General features: G+C 46.5%; 1 protein-coding gene across 3 annotated transcripts in view; it reads left to right on the top strand.

The window, feature by feature from the left end:
• The first annotated feature begins 385 nt into the window (after positions 1-385).
• The window catches only part of LOC143981459 (NACHT, LRR and PYD domains-containing protein 3-like), a 121,117-nt gene continuing 100,335 nt past the window's right edge, over positions 386-21,167 (top strand). For 2 of the 3 annotated variants that reach the window (XM_077479336.1, XM_077479335.1), the window contains exon 1: positions 8,821-8,885. The gene's annotated coding sequence lies outside the window, so the exon portion shown is untranslated. Of the gene's footprint in view, positions 495-8,820; positions 8,886-21,167 lie in introns of those variants that run through there. The other variant, XM_077479337.1, reaches the window with a different exon arrangement.

Genomic DNA, 21,167 nt, shown 5'->3' with positions numbered 1-21,167 from the left:
ACAGGTGTCCCAATACTTTTGGTAATATATTGTTTCTCAGTGCTGCTGACTAATATTCCACCTTGACCGATTGACTCAGTTTGATCGAATCCTATCAAAATTGATGGGTTGAGAAATTAAGGCTATTCAATTGTTTTTGGATTTGATTGTTTTGATGGAATCACACAAAATGCAGCAAGCTGTACTTTTTATAAACGCACATAAAGACAACACAATGGTATAAATGAGGTTTATTGAAATACACAAACTTTTTTTTTTGCATATGGATTTGTACTGCGTTAAAAAAAAAACAAAAAAAGAAGATTTGGTTGGATCTGAGTTTTGTAAACAAGTTGTGATAGGAATGAGCGGGCGAGGTTATTCTGCTCTGTACACATCCCTTTCGGAGAGCTCGGAAAACACGTGATTTCCTGCTATGGGGGATGGGATGATATATACAAGAGACTGTATAAGGAAGTGAAACATTGCGAGATCCATCTGAGCGTGTCACAGAGGTAAGAATTTCTTGTATCTCCTACACCACAATAGAAATATGTATTCAAGAAAGTTTATCAATCAGCAGATAAAGATACTCCAAACACCTGGTGTTGGCGCTCCAATCATCCCGGCACCATGGTTGTTATGGTGTCAGGATGACTGAAGCACATTATTTCCTTCTTTTCTTTTTTAAACATTTAACCACTTGCCGACCGCCGCATGTACATTCACATCAGTAGAATGGCACGGCTGGGCAAATAGGTGTACAGGTACCTCCCTTTGAATTTGACGCTGTGTGGTCACTAGGGTTGCCACCTTTTCATCAAGCCAAACCCAAACAGTGGTGAATGGCAAATTTCTTTGTAATATACATTGTAAATGTACATTGTAAAGACTTGGGACACCTTTGAGTGCACTAAGGAGAGCAATAATGCATCACACTTTATTGGACAGTGTTACCTCCTATAACACAGGGGTCATTGTCACCCCCTTCATAAAATACAGGTCAGCCTAGCCCCCTCCAAAATTTAGGGGTCCCCCATAGAGGACCCCCCATTAGGTCCCCTTATATCAGCCCCTCCCTTAGACCCCTATTAGCACCCCAATTAGAGACCTCTATTAGATCAGGGAACCCCCCGATAAGTGTCCTCTGCCCCTAAATATCCACATTGGACTGCCTTACCGAGAGCTGTTTTGAGCCAGGAAGTGTGGGAGCGGAGCAAAGCTGCTCTACTGTAGTGCTATTTTCCTTCTTTCGTTCCATTGTGTGGGGGGGGGGGGGCTTGGAGAGTAGGCAAAGTAGAGGCATCGCTGTGCCCAGTGCGTCGGCAGGACACAGGAATCAAAACACATCCAAACTTGTGTACTCACTCACAGAGGGGGAGTAGCTGACAGAGGGGAGGGTAACAGAGGGGGGGGGGAGTAGCTGACAGAGGGGAGGGTAACAGAGGGGGGGGCAGCTGACAGGAGGGGGAGAGTAGCTGACAGGAGGGGGAGAGTAGCTGACAGGAGGGGGAGAGTAGCAGCTGACAGAGGGGGGAGTAGCTGAAAGAGGGGGGAGAGAGTAGCTGACAGAGAGGGGGGAGAGTAGCTGACAGAGGGGGGGGAGAGTAGCTCACAGAGGGGGGAGAGTAGCTCACAGATAGGGGTAGCTGACTGGGGAGGGGAGCTGACAGAGGGGGGTAGCTGACAGGGGAGGGGAGCTGACAAAGGGGGGTAACTGATGGGGGATGGAAGTTGACAGAGGGGGGAGAGTAGCTGGCAGAGGGGGGAGTAGCTGACAGAGGGAGGGAGAGTAGCTGACAGAGGGGGTAGCTGACTGGGGAGGGGAGCTGACAGAGGGTGGGTAACTGACAGGGGGGTAGCTGACAGGGGAGGGGAGCTGACAGAGGGGGTAACTGACAGGGGATGGAAGATGACAGAGGGGGGAAAGTAGCTGACAGAGGGGGGAGAGTAGCTGACAGAGGGATAGCTGACAGAGGGAGGGAGAGTAGCTGACAGTGTAGGGAGAGAGTAGCTGACAGAGGGGGAGAGAGTAGCTGACAGAGGGGGAGAGAGTAGCTGACAGAGGGGGGAGAGAGTAGCTGACAGAGGGGGGAGAGAGTAGCTGACAGAGGGGGGAGAGAGTAGCTGACAGAGGGGCGGTAGCTGACAGGGGGAGAGTAGCTCACAGAGGGGGAGTAGCTCACAGAGGGGGGTAGCTGACTGGGGAGGGGAGCTGACAGAGGGTGGATAACTGACAGGAGGGTAGCTGACAGAGGGTAGGTAACTGACAGGAGGGTAGCTGACATAGGGTGGGTAACTGACAGGAGGGTAGCTGACAGAGGGTGGGTAACTGACAGGGAAGGGGAGCTGATAGATGGGAGGTAACTGACAGGGGATTGAAGTTGACAGAGTGACAGAGGGGGTGAGTACCTGCCAGAGGGGGGAGAGTACCTGACAGAGGGGGGGTAGTAGCTGACGGGGGAGAGTAGCTGACAGAGGGAGGGAGAATAGCTGACAGGGGGGGAGTAGCTGACAGAGGGGGGTAACTGACAGAGGGGAGAGAGTAGCTGACAGAGGGGGGAGTAGCTGACAGAGGAGGAGAGTAGCTCACAGAGGGGGGTAGCTGACTGGGGAGGGGAGCTGACAGAGGGGGGTAGCTGACAGGGGATGGAAGCTGACAGAGGGGGGAGTACCTGACAGAGGGGGGATAGTAGCTGATGGGGAGAGTAGCTGACAGAGGGAGGGAGAGTAGCTGACAGAGGAGGGGAGTAGCTGATGGGGGGAGTAGCTGACGGGGGGAGTAGCTGACAGAGGGGGAAGTAGCTGACAGGGGGGGTAGCTGATGGGGGGGGTAGCTTACAGGGGGGTAGCTGACGAGGGGATTGCTGACGGGGGTAGCTGATGAGGGGGTTGCAGACAGGGGGGTTAGCTGACAGAGGGGGAATAGCTGACAAAGGGGGGAGTAGCTGACAGAGGGGGGTAGCTGACCGAGGGAGGCAGAGTAGCTGATGGGGGGAGCTGACTGGAGAGGGGAGCTGACAGAGGGGGGGTAACTGACAGGGGATGGAAGTTGACAGAGGGGGGAGAGTATCTGACAGAGGGGGGAGAGTAGCTGACAGAGGGGGAGAGTATCTGACAGAGGGGGGAGAGTAGCTGACAGAGGGGGGTAGCTGACAGAGGGAGGCAGAGTAGCTGACTGGGGAGGGGAGCTGACAGAGGGGGGGTAACTGACAGGGGATGGAAGTTGACAGAGGGGGAGAGTAGCTGACAGGGGGGTAACTGACAGGGGGGGTAGCTGACTGACGAGGGGAGCTGACAGAGGGGGGTAACTAAACAGAGGGGGTAACTGAACAGAGGGGGGTAACTGACAGGGGCGTAACAGACAGGGGATGAAAGCTGACAGAGAGGGGTAACTGACAGAGAGGGAGTAGCTGAATGAGGGGGAGAGTAGCTGACAGAGGGGGTAGCTGACTGGGGAGGGGTGCTGACAGAGGGAGGAGTAACTTACATGGGATGTAAGCTGACAGAGGGGGGAGAGTAGCTGACAGAGGGGGGAGATTAGCTGACAGAGGGGGGAGATTAGCTGACAGAGGGGGGTAGCTGAAAGAGGGGGAGAGTGGCTGACAGAGGGAGGGAGAGTAGCTGACGGGGGAGCTGACTGGGGAGGGGAGCTGACAGAGGGGAGTAACTGACGGGGGTAGCTGACAGGGGAGAGGATCCGACAGAAGAGGGTAACTGAAAGAGGGGGGTAACTGACAGAGGGGGGTAACTGACAGAGAGGGGAGAGTAGCTGAATGAGGGGGAAGAATAGCTGAATAAGGGGGGTAGTTGACTGGGGAGGGGAGCTGACAGAGGGGGGTGTAGTTGACGGGGGAATAGCTGAATGAGAGGGGTAGTTGACTGGGGAGGGGAGCTGACAGAGGGGGGTTACTGACAGAGGGGGGTAGCTGACAGCAGGGGAGGGGAGCTAACAGAGGGTGGGAGTAGCTGACAGAGGGGGGATAGTTGACTGGGGAGGGTAGCTGACAGAGGGGTGATAAGAGGGGATAACTTACAGGGGAGGGGAGCTGACAGGGGAGGGGAGCTGACAGGGGGGTAAGTGACACGGGGGGAGCTGACAGAGGGGGTAACTGACAGAGGGGGAAACTGACAGAGGTTGGAAGCTGACAGAGGGGGAGAGTAGCTGACAGAGGGGGAGAGTAGCTGACAGAGGGGGAGAATAGCTGAATGAGGGGGGAGAATAGCTGAATAAGGGGGGTAGTTGACCGTGGGAGGGGAGCTGACAGATGGGGGGAGTAGCTGACAGGGGGGGAGAATAGCTGAATGAGGGGGGTAGTTGACTGGAGAGGGGGGCTGACAGAGGGGGTAACTGACAGAGGGGGTAACTGACAGAGAGGGGTAGCTGACAGGGGAGGGGAGCTGATAGAGGGGGGTAACTGACAGAGAGTGGTAGCTGACAGAGGGGGGTATCTGACAGAGGAGGGGAGCAGCTGACAGAGGGGGTAGTTGACTGAGGAGGTAACAAAGAGGGGGTAACTGACAGAGGGGGTAACTGACAGAGGGGGTTAACTGACAGGGGAGGGGAGCTGACAGAGGGGGTAACTGACAGAGGGAGGAGGAGCTGACAGATGGGGAGTGGCTTACAGGACGGAGTGAGAGGGCAGATGAAAAAGTTACCTCACTCAGTGAGGTCTTGAGGAGACACAGCACAGCACACGCTAGGTAAGGAGGCGGGACTTTGTGCGGCCGCAATCACCCACAGTCCAGCCCCGCCTCCACATGTGACCAGGTCTACCGGGCCAATCAGAGATCCTCATTTCGGCTGCCCACACGTGACCTATTCAGCCAATGACAGGCTGAATAGGTACGCCTGCTGCCCAACGCTGAGCTCGGCTCGGAGGCAGAGCGCATAGGCAGTAATAAATGTGTAACACTGATGGCGGGCGCGGGAATCGGGATGCGCCAATCAAGTTATAACTGATTCTATATGTGCCCGGGTTTCAGGCGGCTTGAAAACCGGGGCACATGTATCCAAACCCGGACTGTCCCGGTCAAAGCTGGTCAGGTGGCAACCCTAGTGGTCACGTATGCGCCGTGGGGATACCTGCGATCATCTCACGGAGCTGAAGAATGGGGAGATGCCGATGTAAACAAGCTTCTCCCTGTTCTGCCTAGTGACCGTGTCACTGATCGCTGCTTCCTGTGATCGGGAGCTATGATCAGTGCAGTGTCGTTCATAACCCATCCCCCCTAACAGTTAGAATCACTCCCCAGGACACTTTTAACCCCTCCCTAGCCCCCTAGTGGTTAACCCCTTCACTGTCATTTTTACAGTAATCAATGCAATTTTATAGCACCGATCGCTGTATAAATGACAATGGTCCCAAAATGTGTCAAAAGTGTCCGATGTGTCCGCCATAATGTTGCAGTCACAATAAAAATCGCTGATGGCCGCCATTACTAGTAAAAAAAATATTAATAAAAATGCCATAAAACTATCCCCTATTTTGTAGACACTATAACTTTTGCGCAAACCAATCAATAAACGCTTATTGTGATTTTTTTTTTTTCAACAAAAATATGTAGAACAATACGTATCGGCCTAAACTGAGGGAAAAATAGTCTTTTTATATATTTTTTGGGAATAATTATTATTACAAAAAGTAAAAAAATAATGCGTTTTTTTAAAAATTGTAGCTCTATTTTTGTTTATAGCGCAAAACATAAAAACCGCAGGGGTGATCAAATACCACCAAAAGAAATCTCTATTTATGGGGGAAAAAGCCGTCAGTTTTGTTTGGGAGCCACGTCGCACGACCGCGCAATTGTCAGTTAAAGCAACGCAGCGCCAAATCGCAAAAAGTGCTCTGGTATTTGGTCAGCAAAATGGTCCGGGGCTGAAGTGGTTAAATGATATTTTGCTTCAACATTAGTACAGGTAGGTTCCCAGTCATGCACAGTAATCATGTGCGGATATTAATTGTATATCGAGGGGAACGTGGCTCGGAGAGTTTTGGGTTAACATTCATCTCAGATACAGAGGAAAAGCAGCAGAAGATCTATAAAAGTTCTAGGAGAAGCTCCGCTCTCAGGATATAACAAGGGTTGCAGCCCCCCTAATAGACCCCCATAAGGGGCTATGATAAATTGGGAAAGATGGAATGGGGTACACGGCGCTACCCTAGAGAAGAGAGGGGGTCTCAGTCCCTCAGTGGTGAGACCATAGTGCACTACCCAACAATCTAGTGCGCTCGTATGTGATCATCTTATAAGTATATATACCACCAAACTCTGACATATATTAATGTGCAAATGGAACGCAATCCAGAAACCTCTCTTCACATATCAATACAGATAATTATTACTTAATAACCGGCATGAAGAGCTAAACTCCACCTGCGAAAAAAAGGAGGACACCAAAAATATCAAAAAAACAAGTTGTGTAAATAAATGAAAAAGTGAGCAGTGAATGATGTAAACACAATGCTGGTATTCCGGTGTAAACAGACCTATAAATAATAGTCCATCAATAAACTGATATACATTTTACCATAAATCATCCCATAGAAATCATTTGCTATCTTGCTGTGAGTTCCAAAGTCACCAAGTGCTTGACAAATCAGGTGACTCTTGTGCCCCCCCTTAAGAGTTCCCACTCACCATCTCCTATTACCCCTACAGGGGTGATTCGCATGTATAACCAGGATTATCGTTCCTTAATGGCTTCTCCAAACACTTCACCAGACCGAGATATCCAAATGATCTCCTACTCAGCGATATCCAATGGTAATATTCCAGAGAATACTTCAGTGGTGTCCCAGGGATAAATCCTCACAAGGAAAACATTGAGCTCCCATAGTGTAGTATTTAAAGTTATTTATTTACAAAACATCAAAGTAAAAAACAACTTCCCCATCAAGTGGGTAAAAAAGCCTTAAAAACAGCTAAAATCTATAATAGATACAATGTATTCAGGGACCGGTGCGCAGCGTGCGCTCCAACTGCGTTCCAGGCTCCCTGCTATCGTACCGGAAGTGACGTGAGTACGTGGCTCCACCTTACGTGTTTCGCCATTAACATGTCTTATAGGCAAGCGGCTGTGCAAGTTCCTCTCCCTCCTAAGTTACTTGATATGCAAGCTTAACTTGCCCTAACTGGAGGACATACAGTGGTGTGAAAAAGTGTTTGCCCCCTTCCTCATTTCCTGTTCCTTTGCATGTTTGTCACACTTAAGTGTTTCGGAACATCAAACCAATTTAAACAATAGTCAAGGACAACACAAGTAAACACAAAATGCAATTTGTAAATGAAGGTGTTTATTATTAAAGGTGAAAAAAAATCCAAACCATCATGGCCCTGTGTGAAAAAGTGATTGCCCCCCTTGTTAAAACATACTATAACTGTGGTTGTCCACACCTGAGTTCAATTTCTCTAGCCACACCCAGGCCTGATTATTGCCACACCTGTTCACAATCAAGGCATCACTTAAATAGGAGCTGCTTGACACAGTAAGGTCCACCAGAAGATCCTTAAAAGCTACACATCATGCCGAGACCCAAAGAAATTCAGGAATAATTGAGAAAGAAAGTAATTGAGATCTATCAGTCTGGAAAGGGTTATAAAGCCATTTCCAAAACTTTGGGAATCCAGTGAACCACAGTGAGAGCCATTATCCACAAATGGCGAAGACATGGAACAGTGGTGAACCTTCCCAGGAGTGGCCGGCCGCCCAAAATTACCCCAAGAGCGCAGCGACGACTCATCCAAGAGGTCACAAAAGACCCCACAACAACGTCCAAGGAACTGCAGGCCTCACTTGCCTCAGTTAAGGTCAGCGTTCATGCCTCCACCATCAGGAAAAGACTGGGCAAAAATGGCCTGCATGGCAGAGTTCCAAGGAGAAAACCACTGCTGAGCAAAAAGAACATCAAAGCTCGTCTCAATTTCTCCACAACACATCTTGATGATCCCCAAGACTTTTGGGACAACATTCTGTGGACCGATGAGACAAAAGTGGAACTCTTTGGAAGGTGTGTGTCCAAGTATATCTGGCGTAGAAGGAACACTGAATCTCATAAAAAGAACATTATACCAACTGTAAAATATGGTGGTGGTAGTGTGATGGTCTGGGGCTATTTTGCTGCTTCAGGACCTGTAAGACTTGCCGTGATAAAAGGAACTATGAATTCTGCTGTCTACCAAGAGATCCTGAAGGAGAATGTCCGACCATCTGTTTGTGTACTCAAGCTGAAACGAACTTGGGTTCTGCAGCAGGACAATGATCCTAAACACACCAGCAAGTCCACCACCGAATGGCTGAAGAAAAACAAAATGAAGACTTTGGAGTGGCCTAGCCAAAGTCCTGACCTGAATCCTATTGAGATGTTGTGGTATGACCTTAAAAAGGCCGTTCATGCTCGGAAACCCTCTAATGTAACTGAATTAGGACAATTCTGCAAAGATGAGTGGGCCAAAATTCCTCCAGGACGCTGTAAAAGCCTCATTGCACGTTATCGCAAACGCTTGGTTGCAGTTGTTGCTGCTAAGGGTGGCCCAACCAGTTATTAGGTTTAGGGGCAATCACTTTTTCACACAGGGTCATGATGGTTTGGATTTTTTTTCACCTTTAATAATAAACACCTTCATTTACAAATTGCATTTTGTGTTTACTTGTGTTGTCCTTGACTATTGTTTAAATTGGTTTGATGTTCCGAAACACTTAAGTGTGACAAACATGCAAAGGAACAGGAAATGAGGAAGGGGGCAAACACTTTTTCACACCACTGTATCTCCCCATGTAAAACCTTATTACATAGAGGGATGACACTGGAGGAATACCGCACACATGTTAGTGGCATAACCCCTTATATTATAACAGTGAAAACCCTGCACCTCCGCTCACCCTAACAAAAGTATATTAGCAGGTAAGGGTTATACAAAACGATATAAGAGTACCGGCCATCATGATTACCATACAGACAACTAGAAAAAAAAATGATATATATTTATGTAATATAATTTGAAATAAAAAAGAGGGGGATAAACCATAACAGAATTAAAATCTCACAATCTAAACTAACCTCTCTGGAATACCTAACGGCTGCCAGATTGTCCCAAGTGGTTAAAGTGGAAGTAAACCCACTTTTTTAACTTTTACCTACAGGAAAGCCTATAATAAGGCTTACCTGTAGGTAAAAAAAATATCTCCTAAACCTGTACGGTTTAGGAGATATTCCCCTCGGTATGCGCCGCTGACTGCAGCGGCGCATGCGCACAAGGGGGTTCTCTCCGCGAAAATCCGGCAGCGCTCGTCCGGCTGGATTTAAATCTCCCGCGCGCATGCGCGGGAGTGACGATATCGCGGCTCCGGCCACTCACAGCGCCGGAGCCGCGATACCCGGAAGAGACGCCGAGGGAGCATGTCGGCTTCCTCGGCGTGGATCGGGCGAGATGTCGGGGCCTCGTTCTAAGGTAAGTATTTCATAATGAGCTAGTATGCGGTGCATACTAGCTCATTATGCCTTTTGCTTTGCAGGTTTAAAAAAAAAAAAAAAAAAAATGCGGGTTTACTACCGCTTTAAAGCAGGGCATTACAACTCCCAGAAAAAAAGCTTTAAACTGAAAAGCCAGATATTACCCTGTAAAGCATACCCCATACCAATGAGTGATGTATACCAGCGAGTGATGTTCTACATTTTTCAGACAGAAAAAAATTCTAGCGGAAAAACTGCTCGTCTGTATGCTGTTCCGACGCAGTGACTATTGACCTTCCTTTTTATAGTGCCGTTATATATGTGTTGTACGTCACCTCGTTTTTGTCAGTCGGAATTTGGTGTGACCGTGTGTATACAAGACAGCTTGAGTGGAATTCCATTGGAAAAACTTCAGAGTTTATTACAAAGGGATAACCGGACGTGGGTACAGGGCATAAGGATTAGGAAAGTTTTTGGGTAGGTTTTGTTAGTTGATTGTTGTGTTTGGAAATGTGTGGGTTACACTCTTATTCTGCTTTATTACACTCAACTATTTTCTCTGAACGTAGGATTACACATTTAGCTTGGTTTGATCAGATGTCTGTTGGTGTGGCTATTTGCCATTTATGTGTGAGGAGATATACATTTTCAGCCTGACTGCAGATCATTGTATGTTTCAGAATAACGGAACTCAAACCTGAGCGACCGGGTTTCATGAAATCTGTCCACCCTGTGGGAAGCCTGGGCTTGAGTGTCTTCCATTTCACAGATTTCTGACACCTGAGCCAGCCAGTCCGCTATAGAGGGCGCTCTTGTGGTTCTCCAGCGGGTCGGGATCAGCACCTTAGCAGCATTCAGCACATGCTTGGTGTGAGGGATCTCTGGTACCCCTGCTGGGCATCGCCACCAGACCTGTGTCTCCTGTCCTCCAAACCCACCCGCAGCCTGCAGATTCCCCATAACCAGCCCTTAACCCCTCAATCACCAGACAAGACACACAGGTGTTGAGGGTTAAACATGCAGAGCATAAACTGTTTATTAAATACAAAACATACACCTTGACTAGTGTATAACATATATGCATTTTGCTAACAACCTATACTCCACTTACCTCCCCATTATATAATAAATAAGACCATACCACTTATTGGAGTAAAATAGGCTGTAGCAGCCATTAATTTATTAAACAAACTGTATAAAATATCCAAAAATATATAACTTTAAATAACATAAACCATGATAAAAACAGTAACAGAACAATAACAACATCAGTTATGATGAAAACATCAGCTCCCCCTAGTGTTGGTCTTTGCAAGTACACCAATAACCCTCAGGTTATATCCAAAGATTATGACACTGCGGTCTCTCTGACGTGGGTTATTGGGCCTCAAGCCAACAGGCTGACTCAGAGACGCCCACCTACCGCAATGCCCCCATAACCAATTACCAGATAACCTCCGGTAACTGGAGTACCACCCACAGGACCCGTATTACCGACAGATCCTGACTCTTCATTCAGAACTCTCTTCCTCACCCACAAAGACCAAACACCAGCCACTGCCACGACAGTCCATGTTCAAGCCCTGAAAGAGAAAAACACAAACACACAACACAGAAAAATCACACCCCGACATATACAACCCAAGCTTAGGGAGGGGGGGTGGGGAACTTTTTTCTTGAATGCTGCCTCGTGGAGGGGGTGGGATCAGCTTCTCTGCACTGAGTACCCCACCCCCTACTCCCTTCGGCCAATCCCCCGCCCCCTATCATGCAGGGCTGACATGCACTGTTCACACAGTCATGCCAGCCCTCTGCCTACAGGGTTTTGTTAACCCCTGCGGCGCCGGGCTTTTCTTTAAACACAGTTAGGGACACTCCTCTTAGCCTTGTCATAGAGGGGGTAGGGGACAAGCAAGAACCAATGGGAACTCAACACTTGTACATTGAAACAGAAACTACAGTTTAAACACATGAAGGGATTATGATGAGCAGGCAGCCCCTCCTTACCCATCCCCTGCTGAGAGGGGGATGGGGGAGAAGGGATGTAGCATTACATTACATTATCTCAATGCCATTTTGTCCCCAGGTCTCGTAGCCCCACGCTTTGGGAATACCGCCATCTTGTATATGTCTTTATCAGCTAAAAGTACATTGTTTGTGGAATAAAAGTATATATTTAGCCCAGCCGGGCCAATAAGTTTAGGTAGCCCAGCTCACCCGGTTCTGATGAACCGGCGACCCCGGACACAAATGTCTGGAGGTGGCATCTTCTCCAGGTGGTGGGAGATGGCAAATAGCCCTCCAGATCTCACGTTCTCTGCTGGGCCATAATCTGTGGGTAGGAGGCGAGCCCCCAGCCCCCTCCAAAACACACAGTGACAGTGAGTTCTGCCACACTTGGTTAGCAAATTTTTGTAGCATTTGAGTGGGTAGGTAGAGATGTGTAGAATGCAACAGGCAGCATTTAATGCTATTTTGGTTTAGGTTTTCAGATTAATAAGGTCCTTGACCTGGCACCAAAAGGGGGCCAGGGGAGGGCAGTGCCACCAGATGTGTACAAGTGTACCTGTATCCTCCCCACATCTCCAGCATATGCTTGAGGTCTGAGCATTCCGGGAATGTAGTTTTTCTGGCGTGACATACCAGTCAGTGAGTAGTTTATAAGACGTTTCTTGTGTCTTAGTGCTGATAGAGCACTTGTGTGCTAGAATGCAGGTCTTTTTCCATTGATTGTCCATAATGGTCATCTTAAGTGCAGTGGACCAATCCTTTCTAAATCTGTCTTCAGTATTGAGGTTTGCGTATTGCAGCCACGCATAGGAGACTGGAGTCACCTTTTGTTATTGTGCGCCCTCCGCACATACCTTCTCTAGATCTGTCATCTGTCTGGAAAAGATTCCCTGTCTGGTCGTACCGCCAACATAGGTGAATAGTTAGAAGTATGTCCAGAGCGGTAAATTGGATAGTCCATTGTCTTTTTTTAATGTCACAAATTCCTTGAGTCTCCCGTCTTAAAAACATTCTCCTGCTTGCAGGGATATGTTGTTAGGAGGGCGGAATAGCAAATGGTTTCCAATCCCCGGTGGAATGTCTGGATTGTCTTTTAGTGGTGTTAAGAGGCTCAGTAGGGAGGTCCCTGTTTGGTGTTTTGCCGCTTCTAAGTAGATATTTAGTGTGGTTTCCATTAGTGGATGTTGTTTTAATGTTTTGGTCTTTTTGGAGTCCCGGGTTCCATGGAGAAAAAAGTAGGGGGTAGGAGCTTAATCCATCCTTTAAGGCTACCCAGTCTTTAGGTCCCCGTGGCAGTGCCAGTCCACTATTCTTGTTAAATGGGACGCTATGTAGTATTTCCTGCAGTCAGGAAGCCCCATCCCTCCTAATTCCTTTGGTCTGGTCAGAATTGCGTACTTGATCCTAGGTTTTTTATTTGACCATAAGAAGATCAGTAGTATGGTGTGTAATTTTTTAAGAAAACCTCTGAGGTAATTTAATTGGTAACGCCCGTAAAGAGTATAGCAGCCTGGGCAAAATGACCATTTTCAGAATGGCGGCCCTCCCAAACCATGAGAAGTAACCTGCGTTCCAAAGTTTTAAATGCTTTTCTATCGTTTAAAGTAAAGGTGGGAAGTTTGCGTCATAAGTCATTGACAATTTAGGGGTCAGCCATATTCCCAGGTATTTTAGTGCCGATCCCTAACATCTGAAGGGACAATTTTCTTGGGTTTTGGCTAGATTAGTCTCGGACAGGTTGATGTTCATGGCCTCCGATTTTGATAGGTTTATTTTGAGATTGGAGACAAATCCATAATGGGCAAAGGATTTCATAAGATTGGGAAGTGTGATGTGTGGTTTTGTCACAAAGAATAGGAGGTCGTCTGCGCATGCTGCCATCTTGTATACCCTGTCATGTAGAGAAATGCCCTTCACCGGGTTGTCTTTATTTACTGTACAAATGAATGGTTCTAGGGAGAGAATGAATAGCAGTGGGGACAAGGGGCAGCCCTGCCTCATGCCATTCAGTATCTCCACTTTGTATGATAAGGTTCCATTCATTTTTATTCTGGCCAAAGGTCTTTGGTATAGTGCTGTAATCCATGCCATCATGTGAGGGTTAAGTCCTATGTGATTGCAGGTTGTGAACATGAAGTCCCAGGCGACTCTGTTGAAAGCCTTTTCCACCTCTGTGGATAAGAGAAGACTTTCCATGTGTCGGGATTGTGATGTTTGTGTGAGAAGGAGTGCTTATATAATGTTGTCTTTCTCTTCCCTGCCTGGCATAAAGCCTACTTGTTCAGTACCTATGATGGCGTCTAGGTGCGGCCTTAGCATATTATCCAGGATTTTAGCTAGAAACTTCAGGTCCATGTTCAGTAAAGAAATAGGCCTGTAGCTGGAGCACTCTGTGGTGTCCTTGTTGGGTTTGTGAAGAACCATAATGTGTGCGGTGAGAAGGTCTGAGGGCACCGATCGAGTGTTAGCCAGAGAGTTGAAGGCTTTTTTAAGTGGTTCTGTCAGTATGTTCAAAAAAGTCTTATAATGGATAGAACTGTAGCTGTCTGGACCTGGGCTTTTCCCTGGTTTTAAGGCTTTAATAGCCTGTTGAATCTCCATGGAAGAGATCTCGTCTTCTGTCAGCCGTTGATGGTTTAGGGAGACCGCTCTCCCTTAAGTAGTCCTGTATTGCCTGAGCTCTATCCCCTGATACCTCAGGAGGTCTGTGTTGTGTAGGTAAACTTTACAGTTGGGAGTAGTATGTGTGGAAATGCTTTGCTATGGCTTCTGTTGTAATGTCTAGTGTCCCATCTGTACTTTTTACCCTTTCATGACTAAGCCTATTTCTGACATTTGGTGTTTACAAGTTAAAATCCATATTTTTTGCTAGAAAATTACTTGGAACCCCCAAACATTTTATATATATATATATATATATATATATATATATATATATATATATATATTTTTAGCAGAGACTCTAGAGAATAAAACGGCGATTGTTGCAATATTTTATGTCACACGGTATTTGCGCAGTGGTGTTTTAAATGCAACTTTTTGGGAAAAGGGACACTTTCATGAATAAAAAAAAACAAAACAGTAAAATTAGCCCAATTTTTTTGTGTAATGTGAAAGATATTTTTATGCCGAGTAAATAGATACCAAACATGTCACACTTTATAATTGCGCGCACTTGTAGATTGACGACAAAGTACGGTACCTAAAAATCTCAATAGGCGACGCTTTAAAAAAATTTTTTACGGTTACCAGGTTAGCGTTACAGAGGAGGTCTAGTGCTAGAATTATTGCTCTCGCTCTGACGATCGCGACGATGCCTCACATGTGTGATTTGAACACCGTTTACATACGCGGGCGCGACTTCCGTATGCGTTTTCTTTGCTTCGCGAGCTCGCGGGGACGGCGGGCACTTTAAAAAATTTTTTTTATTTTTTTATTTATTTTATTTATTTTAAAATGACTAAATTGTTTAAAAAGAAAAAAAAATTGATCACTTTTATTGCTGTCACAAGGAATATAAACATCCCTTGTGACAGTAATAGCTGGTGACAGGTCCTCTTTATGGAGGGATCGGGGGTCTAAAAGACCCCTCACCCCTCCTTTACACTTCAATGTATTCAGATCGCCAAAAACGGCGATTCTTAATACCGGATATTTTTTTTAAACCGGCGCCATTGGCAGCCGAGTAAACGGGAAGTGACGCCATGATGTCGCTTCCGTGTTTACGATGAGGAGACTGGAACGAAGCCAATTACAGCTTCGTTCCAGTTCCTCCGCAGCAGCCGGAGGTGTCGGTTCACTGATCGGTGCTCCCGATCGAGCGGGAGCACCGGTAACAGCGGCAAGAGGCGGCAGGAGGGGGGACGTCCCCTCCCGCTCCTCCGGCATAACAGCCGAGCTGCTTTTAGCCGCATTGGTTGTTATGCCTGGATAGCCAATCGCCTGCTGCAAAAAACGGTACCGGGATGATGCCTGCAGGTGCGGGCATCATCCCGGTATAACCCCCGGAAGCCGAGTACGTATATCTGCATACGCTCGGCGGGAAGGGGTTAATGCCCATTATGTGTTTGGAGGTAGTAGGCTCTCGCAGGGCTCTGGCCGGTGTCCCATCATATAAGGTCCCTCATCAGATAGTGTCCGCTGTGTACTGTGCATGCGCAGTACACAGCAACACAGATTCGGAAATAGCCGAAGATGAACGGCGCCTGCGCACTGAGTCCAGGTTCTAGCCCCACCATCCAAGTGGACATAGAGTAGGAATAAAAGAGAGCCGAGCGCAGTGAGGCTGAGCCCGAAGCGTGGAGAGTGAAGCTCACCCGCGAGGGGCCGTCTAATTTTCACAGCCCTATGTCCGCTTGGATGGTGGGGCTACCACCTCCACTCACAGCGCAGGCGCCATTGAGCTTCGGAAATTTTACGAAGCTTCTTCTGCCCCCTACTACGCATGCGCAGTGCGGGGTGGACGCTATATGATGGCCAGACTGAATATGCCAGAACCCCGGCAGCCTGCCCGATTTATCTCCTGCCTCATAGTAGATCTTTTTTTTTTAAATAGAAGGTGTTTCATTTTAGTTTCTAGGCTTAGCTGTATTGTTTTCCTTGCCTCTAGTAGTTCTGTAGCTGAGGTCTCTGTCGGGGACTGTTTATGTTTTGTCTCCAGTTGAGAGATTATGCCTGTCAATCTTTTATATTCAGCCTCCTGTTGTCTTTTACGGTGTGCACCCATTTTCATCAAGTCACCCCTTATTGAGAATTTGTGCGCCCCAAACCATTAAGGGGTCTGCCTCTGGAGTTTCTTTTCGTCTAAAGAAGTCCCTAAGCTTTGCGGTAATTTTAAGCATAAGATCAGGATCTGTCAGTAGTAGGGATGAGCTCAGGCGTGTTCGCATGGAACACGTGCAGATCCCGCCAGGAAGTGGGCGCAGCGCTGCACTAATCACAGGCAGTGAGACATTGCCCCAATGTGTGGCTGCAGAGATCGGGCAATGTCTCACTGCCTGTGATTAGCACAGCGCTGTGCCCACTTCCTGGCAGGTTCTGCATGTGTTCCATGTGAACACGCCTGAGCTCATCCCTAGTCAGGAGTTAAGCATTAGTCTCCAAGAGTTCATGTCAGACTTCGGGGTATTGGAATTACTGTCGAGGATATTGGTACGTGGTCTGATATGGACTGTATTCCTTTCAAAATAATTTTATTGTATAGAAGAATAACATTGTGACAAATGTTCACCCTTGCAGGGGTATAGTGCAGAAAATAGAACAGTGTAAGTAACTATTATTAACTGCTTCCTGACCGCATCACACAGATATACTGCGGCAGAATCACGTACCTGTACGTTGCCCTTTAAGAGGCGTCTTGCGTGCGCGCGCCCACCAGGAGCTTTCTGACCGTGATCATGGGTCCCAAAATTGCACTAAATGTGTCCGATGTGTCCACCATAATGTCGCAGTCATGATAAAAAAATCGCAGATTGCCTCCATTACTAATAAAAAAAATAATGAAAAAGCCATAAAACTATCCCCTATTTTGTAAACATTATAACTTTTGTGCAAACCAATCAATAAACACTTATTGTGATTTTTTTTTTTTTTACAAAAAATATGTAGAAGAATTTGTATCGGCCTAAACTGAGGAAAAAAGGTCTTGGTTGACCGCTGTCCCAGTGATTTTATGGATTAGGTTAAACATTTTGTTCCAATAGCCTCTAATTCTGGGGCATTGCCACATATTATGGAGGAGAGAGCCCAAGGGACCGCATCCTCTGAAGCAGAGGGGTGATTACTGCGGATAGAATTTAGCTAGACGGGTTGGAACCAGGTACCAGCGGGACGTAAATAAATAGTGATCTTGCACAGTAATGTGTTAGCACTCAGCCTGCAACTACAGCTGACAATAAATGATAAAGTCCCACAAACTGGTAGAAAACTGGAAAAATAATAATTCAAATAGATAAATGGTTCCAGTCCATATGTTATACATATAATACAAATTGGCGATGTCTCCAAAATATATTCTCATTAACTGCTTCCCGACTGCCTCACGCAGATATACTGCGGCAGAATGGCACGTACAGTCAGAGTAATGGAGCTCCCGACGCTCACGCCCGCTGGGAGCTCCGTGAACATGGTCGCAGGTCCCACAGACTCGATGTCCATGGGGGATGCCCACGATCATCACACAGTGAGGAAGAATGGGGAAATGCTGATGTAAACAAGCATCTCCCCGTTCTGCCTAAAGACACTGACGCTGATCTCTGCTACCTGTGATCAGGAGCGGTGATCAGTGTAGTGTCACACACAGCCCCTCCCCCACACAGTTAGAATCACTCCCCAGGACACACTTAACCCCTACAGCACCACCCAGTGGTTAACCCCTTCACTGCCAGCCACATTTACACAGGAATCAGTGAATTTGTAATTGCACTTATCGCTGTATAAACGTGAATGGTCCCGAAATCATGCCAATATTGTCCGATGTGTCTGCCATAATGTTGCACTCATGATAAAAAGCACAGATCACCACCATTACTAGTAAAACAAATAATAAAAATGCCATAAAAAATATCCCCTATTTTGTAGATGCTATAAGTTTTGCACAAACCAATAAAAACATGCTTATTGTGATTTTTTATTTTATTTTTTTTTAACAGAAATATGTAGAAGAATACGTATCGGCCTAAACTGAGGGGGGAAAAAAATGTACGTAGCGCCGTCTCCTGAAGAACATGCGCTATGTGTTTTTGCCATTTTAATATTCCTGGAACCACAGTTTGGTTTTGGGTTTAATTACTCTAAATGTTGGCCTCAGTATCAGTCCAGCTGGATTGCTTTGTGTTTTGCTTGGCCATAGGTGGCATTGTCATCCCTGGCAGGTGCTAGAACGTAATCCAGTTGGGTGCATTAAGTGCCAGTTCTCTTTCGGAAACCAGTCCAGTGGGAGTGTCACTCTTGCTGTGCATTCTGGGAGAGGGTACTTAAGGTGCTGATGTCACGTGCTTTGGGGTTCCGGTCCAGAAGTGCGTTCTGGCTGTTTGGTCCTGGTCTTCCTGACCGGCCCTGAGGGCTCTCATGGCCTGGGGTGTGGATCTGCCCAAGTCCAAGTCTTGGGGCTGGCTAGCCTGAGGCAAAGTAACTGAAAGAAGGTTTCTAAGGTGGTCCGGTGCCATCTCTGTTTGTAAAGTGGCCCAGAAACTGTGAAAGCATCCAGGGGAGGACTATCCGGGAGAAGGCCACACAAAGGTTGGCTTATCGGCAGGAGCCTGGAGGCTAAGTTGAAAGACCCCAAGTGAATCTAATCTTGTGTGGTATAGTCAGACCAGCTGCAAGATACCGTACGAGGGTTCTCTGAGTTGTCTGCATCTTTCAGTTTTATTCAAGTGTTGTACAGCAAGTCTATGGCAGAGACTTCATTCAAGTGTTGTACAGCAAGTCTATGGCAGAGACTTCATTCAAGTGTTCTACAGCAAGTCTATGGTAGAGACTTCATTCAAGTGTTCTACAGCAAGTCTATGGCAGAGACTTTGATATAAGCACTCAGGCTGCTAGGCCTAGTGAGAGAAGGACTATCCGATGCCTGTTTGATTTAGTTCAAGAGTACCTGGACTTTCATACCTGAACCCTCTGACCCTACTTTGAGAGACTGTGTTCATTTATCCTTTTGCAAATAAAAATCCTTTAAGCAGTCTCTGCAGTTCTTGGGCCATCTACCTCAGAAAACCCCTAGACATACACGAGATAAAGAAGATAACGGTAAGCCCAATTAAATTGGCCAATCCTTCAGGAGTCAGTGCTACATTTATATATTTTTTGGGGATATTTATTATAGCAAAAAGTAAAAAAGAATGTGTGTTTTTTTCAAAATTGTTGCTATTTTTTGTTTATAGCACAAAAAATAAAAACCACAGAGGTGATCAAATACCACCAAAAGAAAGCTTTATTTGTGGGAAAAAAGGGCGCAAATTTTGTTTGGGAGTCACGTTGCACGACTGCGCTTGTCAGTTAAAATGGCACAGTGCTGAATCACAAAAAGTGCTCTGGTCTTTGGCAAGCCAAATGGTGCGGGGCTTAAGTGGTTAAATCCAATAGAAAATATGCTTCCAATAGGGAATGTGCTCACAGAACTCTCACCTCAAATCTGTATATAAACAGCATCACAATTATGTAGATAGCCTTCAAACTTTCCCAGATTCTGTTCCACAATCTTCCTCTAGGGCGTCTATGTCTTTGTATGTAGCTCCTGGTATCATACACCCGGTCCTTAAGCCCAGTAATGGACACAGCGTGTCCGGCCCTAAATTATGGGTTCCCTTATATTTACAATTTTGGCCTTTTGGTCCTCTTGCAAATTTTATTGTGGTGTGAAAAAAAATTCCTCAGCGAAAAGTGCACATTTGTGTGTCGATGGGCCACATTGGACTCCGTGAATGTCAGGGTGTCTTCTGATAGCTATAGCTAAAGTTTCTATTGGGAAGAGGGGGGGATAGGGGACATCCCTGCCTTGTTCCTTTTGTAATAGGGAAAGGGTCAGAGAGGTGTCCATGGAGTTGAACCTGTGCTTTGGGTAGGGAGTAGAGGGCATCTAGTAAGTTGAAAAATCTAGAGCTGAATCCCCAGTGTAGTGAACAGGTAAGACCAGGTGACTGTGTCAAAGGCCTTTTGGAGGTCTATGGATGGACTGTAACCCTATCTTGGCCTCTATAACCTTGAATAGGTCCCTCTGGGATATGAACAGGTAATCTATGCTGGAGTAGCAGTTATGAGGTATGGAATGAAAGGTATAGTCTTTGTCTTCTGGATGGAGAAATTGCCAGGTATCAATTAATTGCACTAAGAGGGTTTTAATTTTTTTTGCGTATCTTGTATGTGATACACGTCTTCCCTGATGAAGAGTCCATCAAGGGGTTTAGCGGGATGTTAAAGCCCCCCCAGTATAAGGCAGCCTGATGTGAATCCTCTGAGTGCTCATATTATGTGTTGGCAAAAGGTCACATGGGCTGAGTTTGGGAAGTAGACATTTGCGAGGGTAATGGGTGAGCCTTCATATTTGCCCTTAAGTAAGATGTATCTTCCCTCTGGATCTATTAATCGGTCTGTCAGGGTGAAGGGAGCTTCCTTGATCGCCAAGATCAAAACTTTCAATTTGGCAAAGTTTTTTGTGGCATGCATTGCTTCAGTGAAGTACATGCTTGTCAGTTTTGGAATCTGGTTGTCTTAAAGTGTGTCTATTGCAGGAAAGCAAAATGTGGCCAACCTTTCTTGAGTTCTCTTAGCAGTGTAGACCCTTTTTTTGGGATGTTCAGCCCTTTTATATTATGTGATATGATTGTAGGACCGCGGCCCAAGGAGGAGTAAGCCGTCTGGAGAACCCATGAGTGTAGTGATCTGATCCAAACCTGTAATTAAAGCTCAAGGCTAGTCAACAATCAGTTTATCACAGTGCAATCACATAATATATGGGGAGGGGGATGAAAGGTAGAGGAGAAGAGAGAATAGAAAGGTGTTATAATTTAGAGAGAGGAGGAGGAAGAGTTATCCAAACACTTTAGAAAGTAATAACTGTTCCAAAGTATATAATTAGTGGGTCAAGAGGCGATAAATCTCGTCCCCAAGCCCACTCAGTGGTAACGTGTATAGGCTACAACCGAGATATGGAAGCAAATATCACCTATTCACTTTGGGTGTTAGGTTCTAGGTCTGTTTTAAAACAAGTCGCAACAAGTAACA

This window comes from Lithobates pipiens, unplaced genomic scaffold, assembly GCF_037356315.1.
Source record: "Lithobates pipiens isolate NorthernLeopardFrog02 unplaced genomic scaffold, aLitPip1_a1.2 Scaffold_157, whole genome shotgun sequence".
Lineage (NCBI taxonomy): Eukaryota > Metazoa > Chordata > Amphibia > Anura > Ranidae > Lithobates > Lithobates pipiens.
Note: the sequence above shows the minus strand (reverse complement) of the source record. Positions and strands in the feature narration are given on the sequence as shown.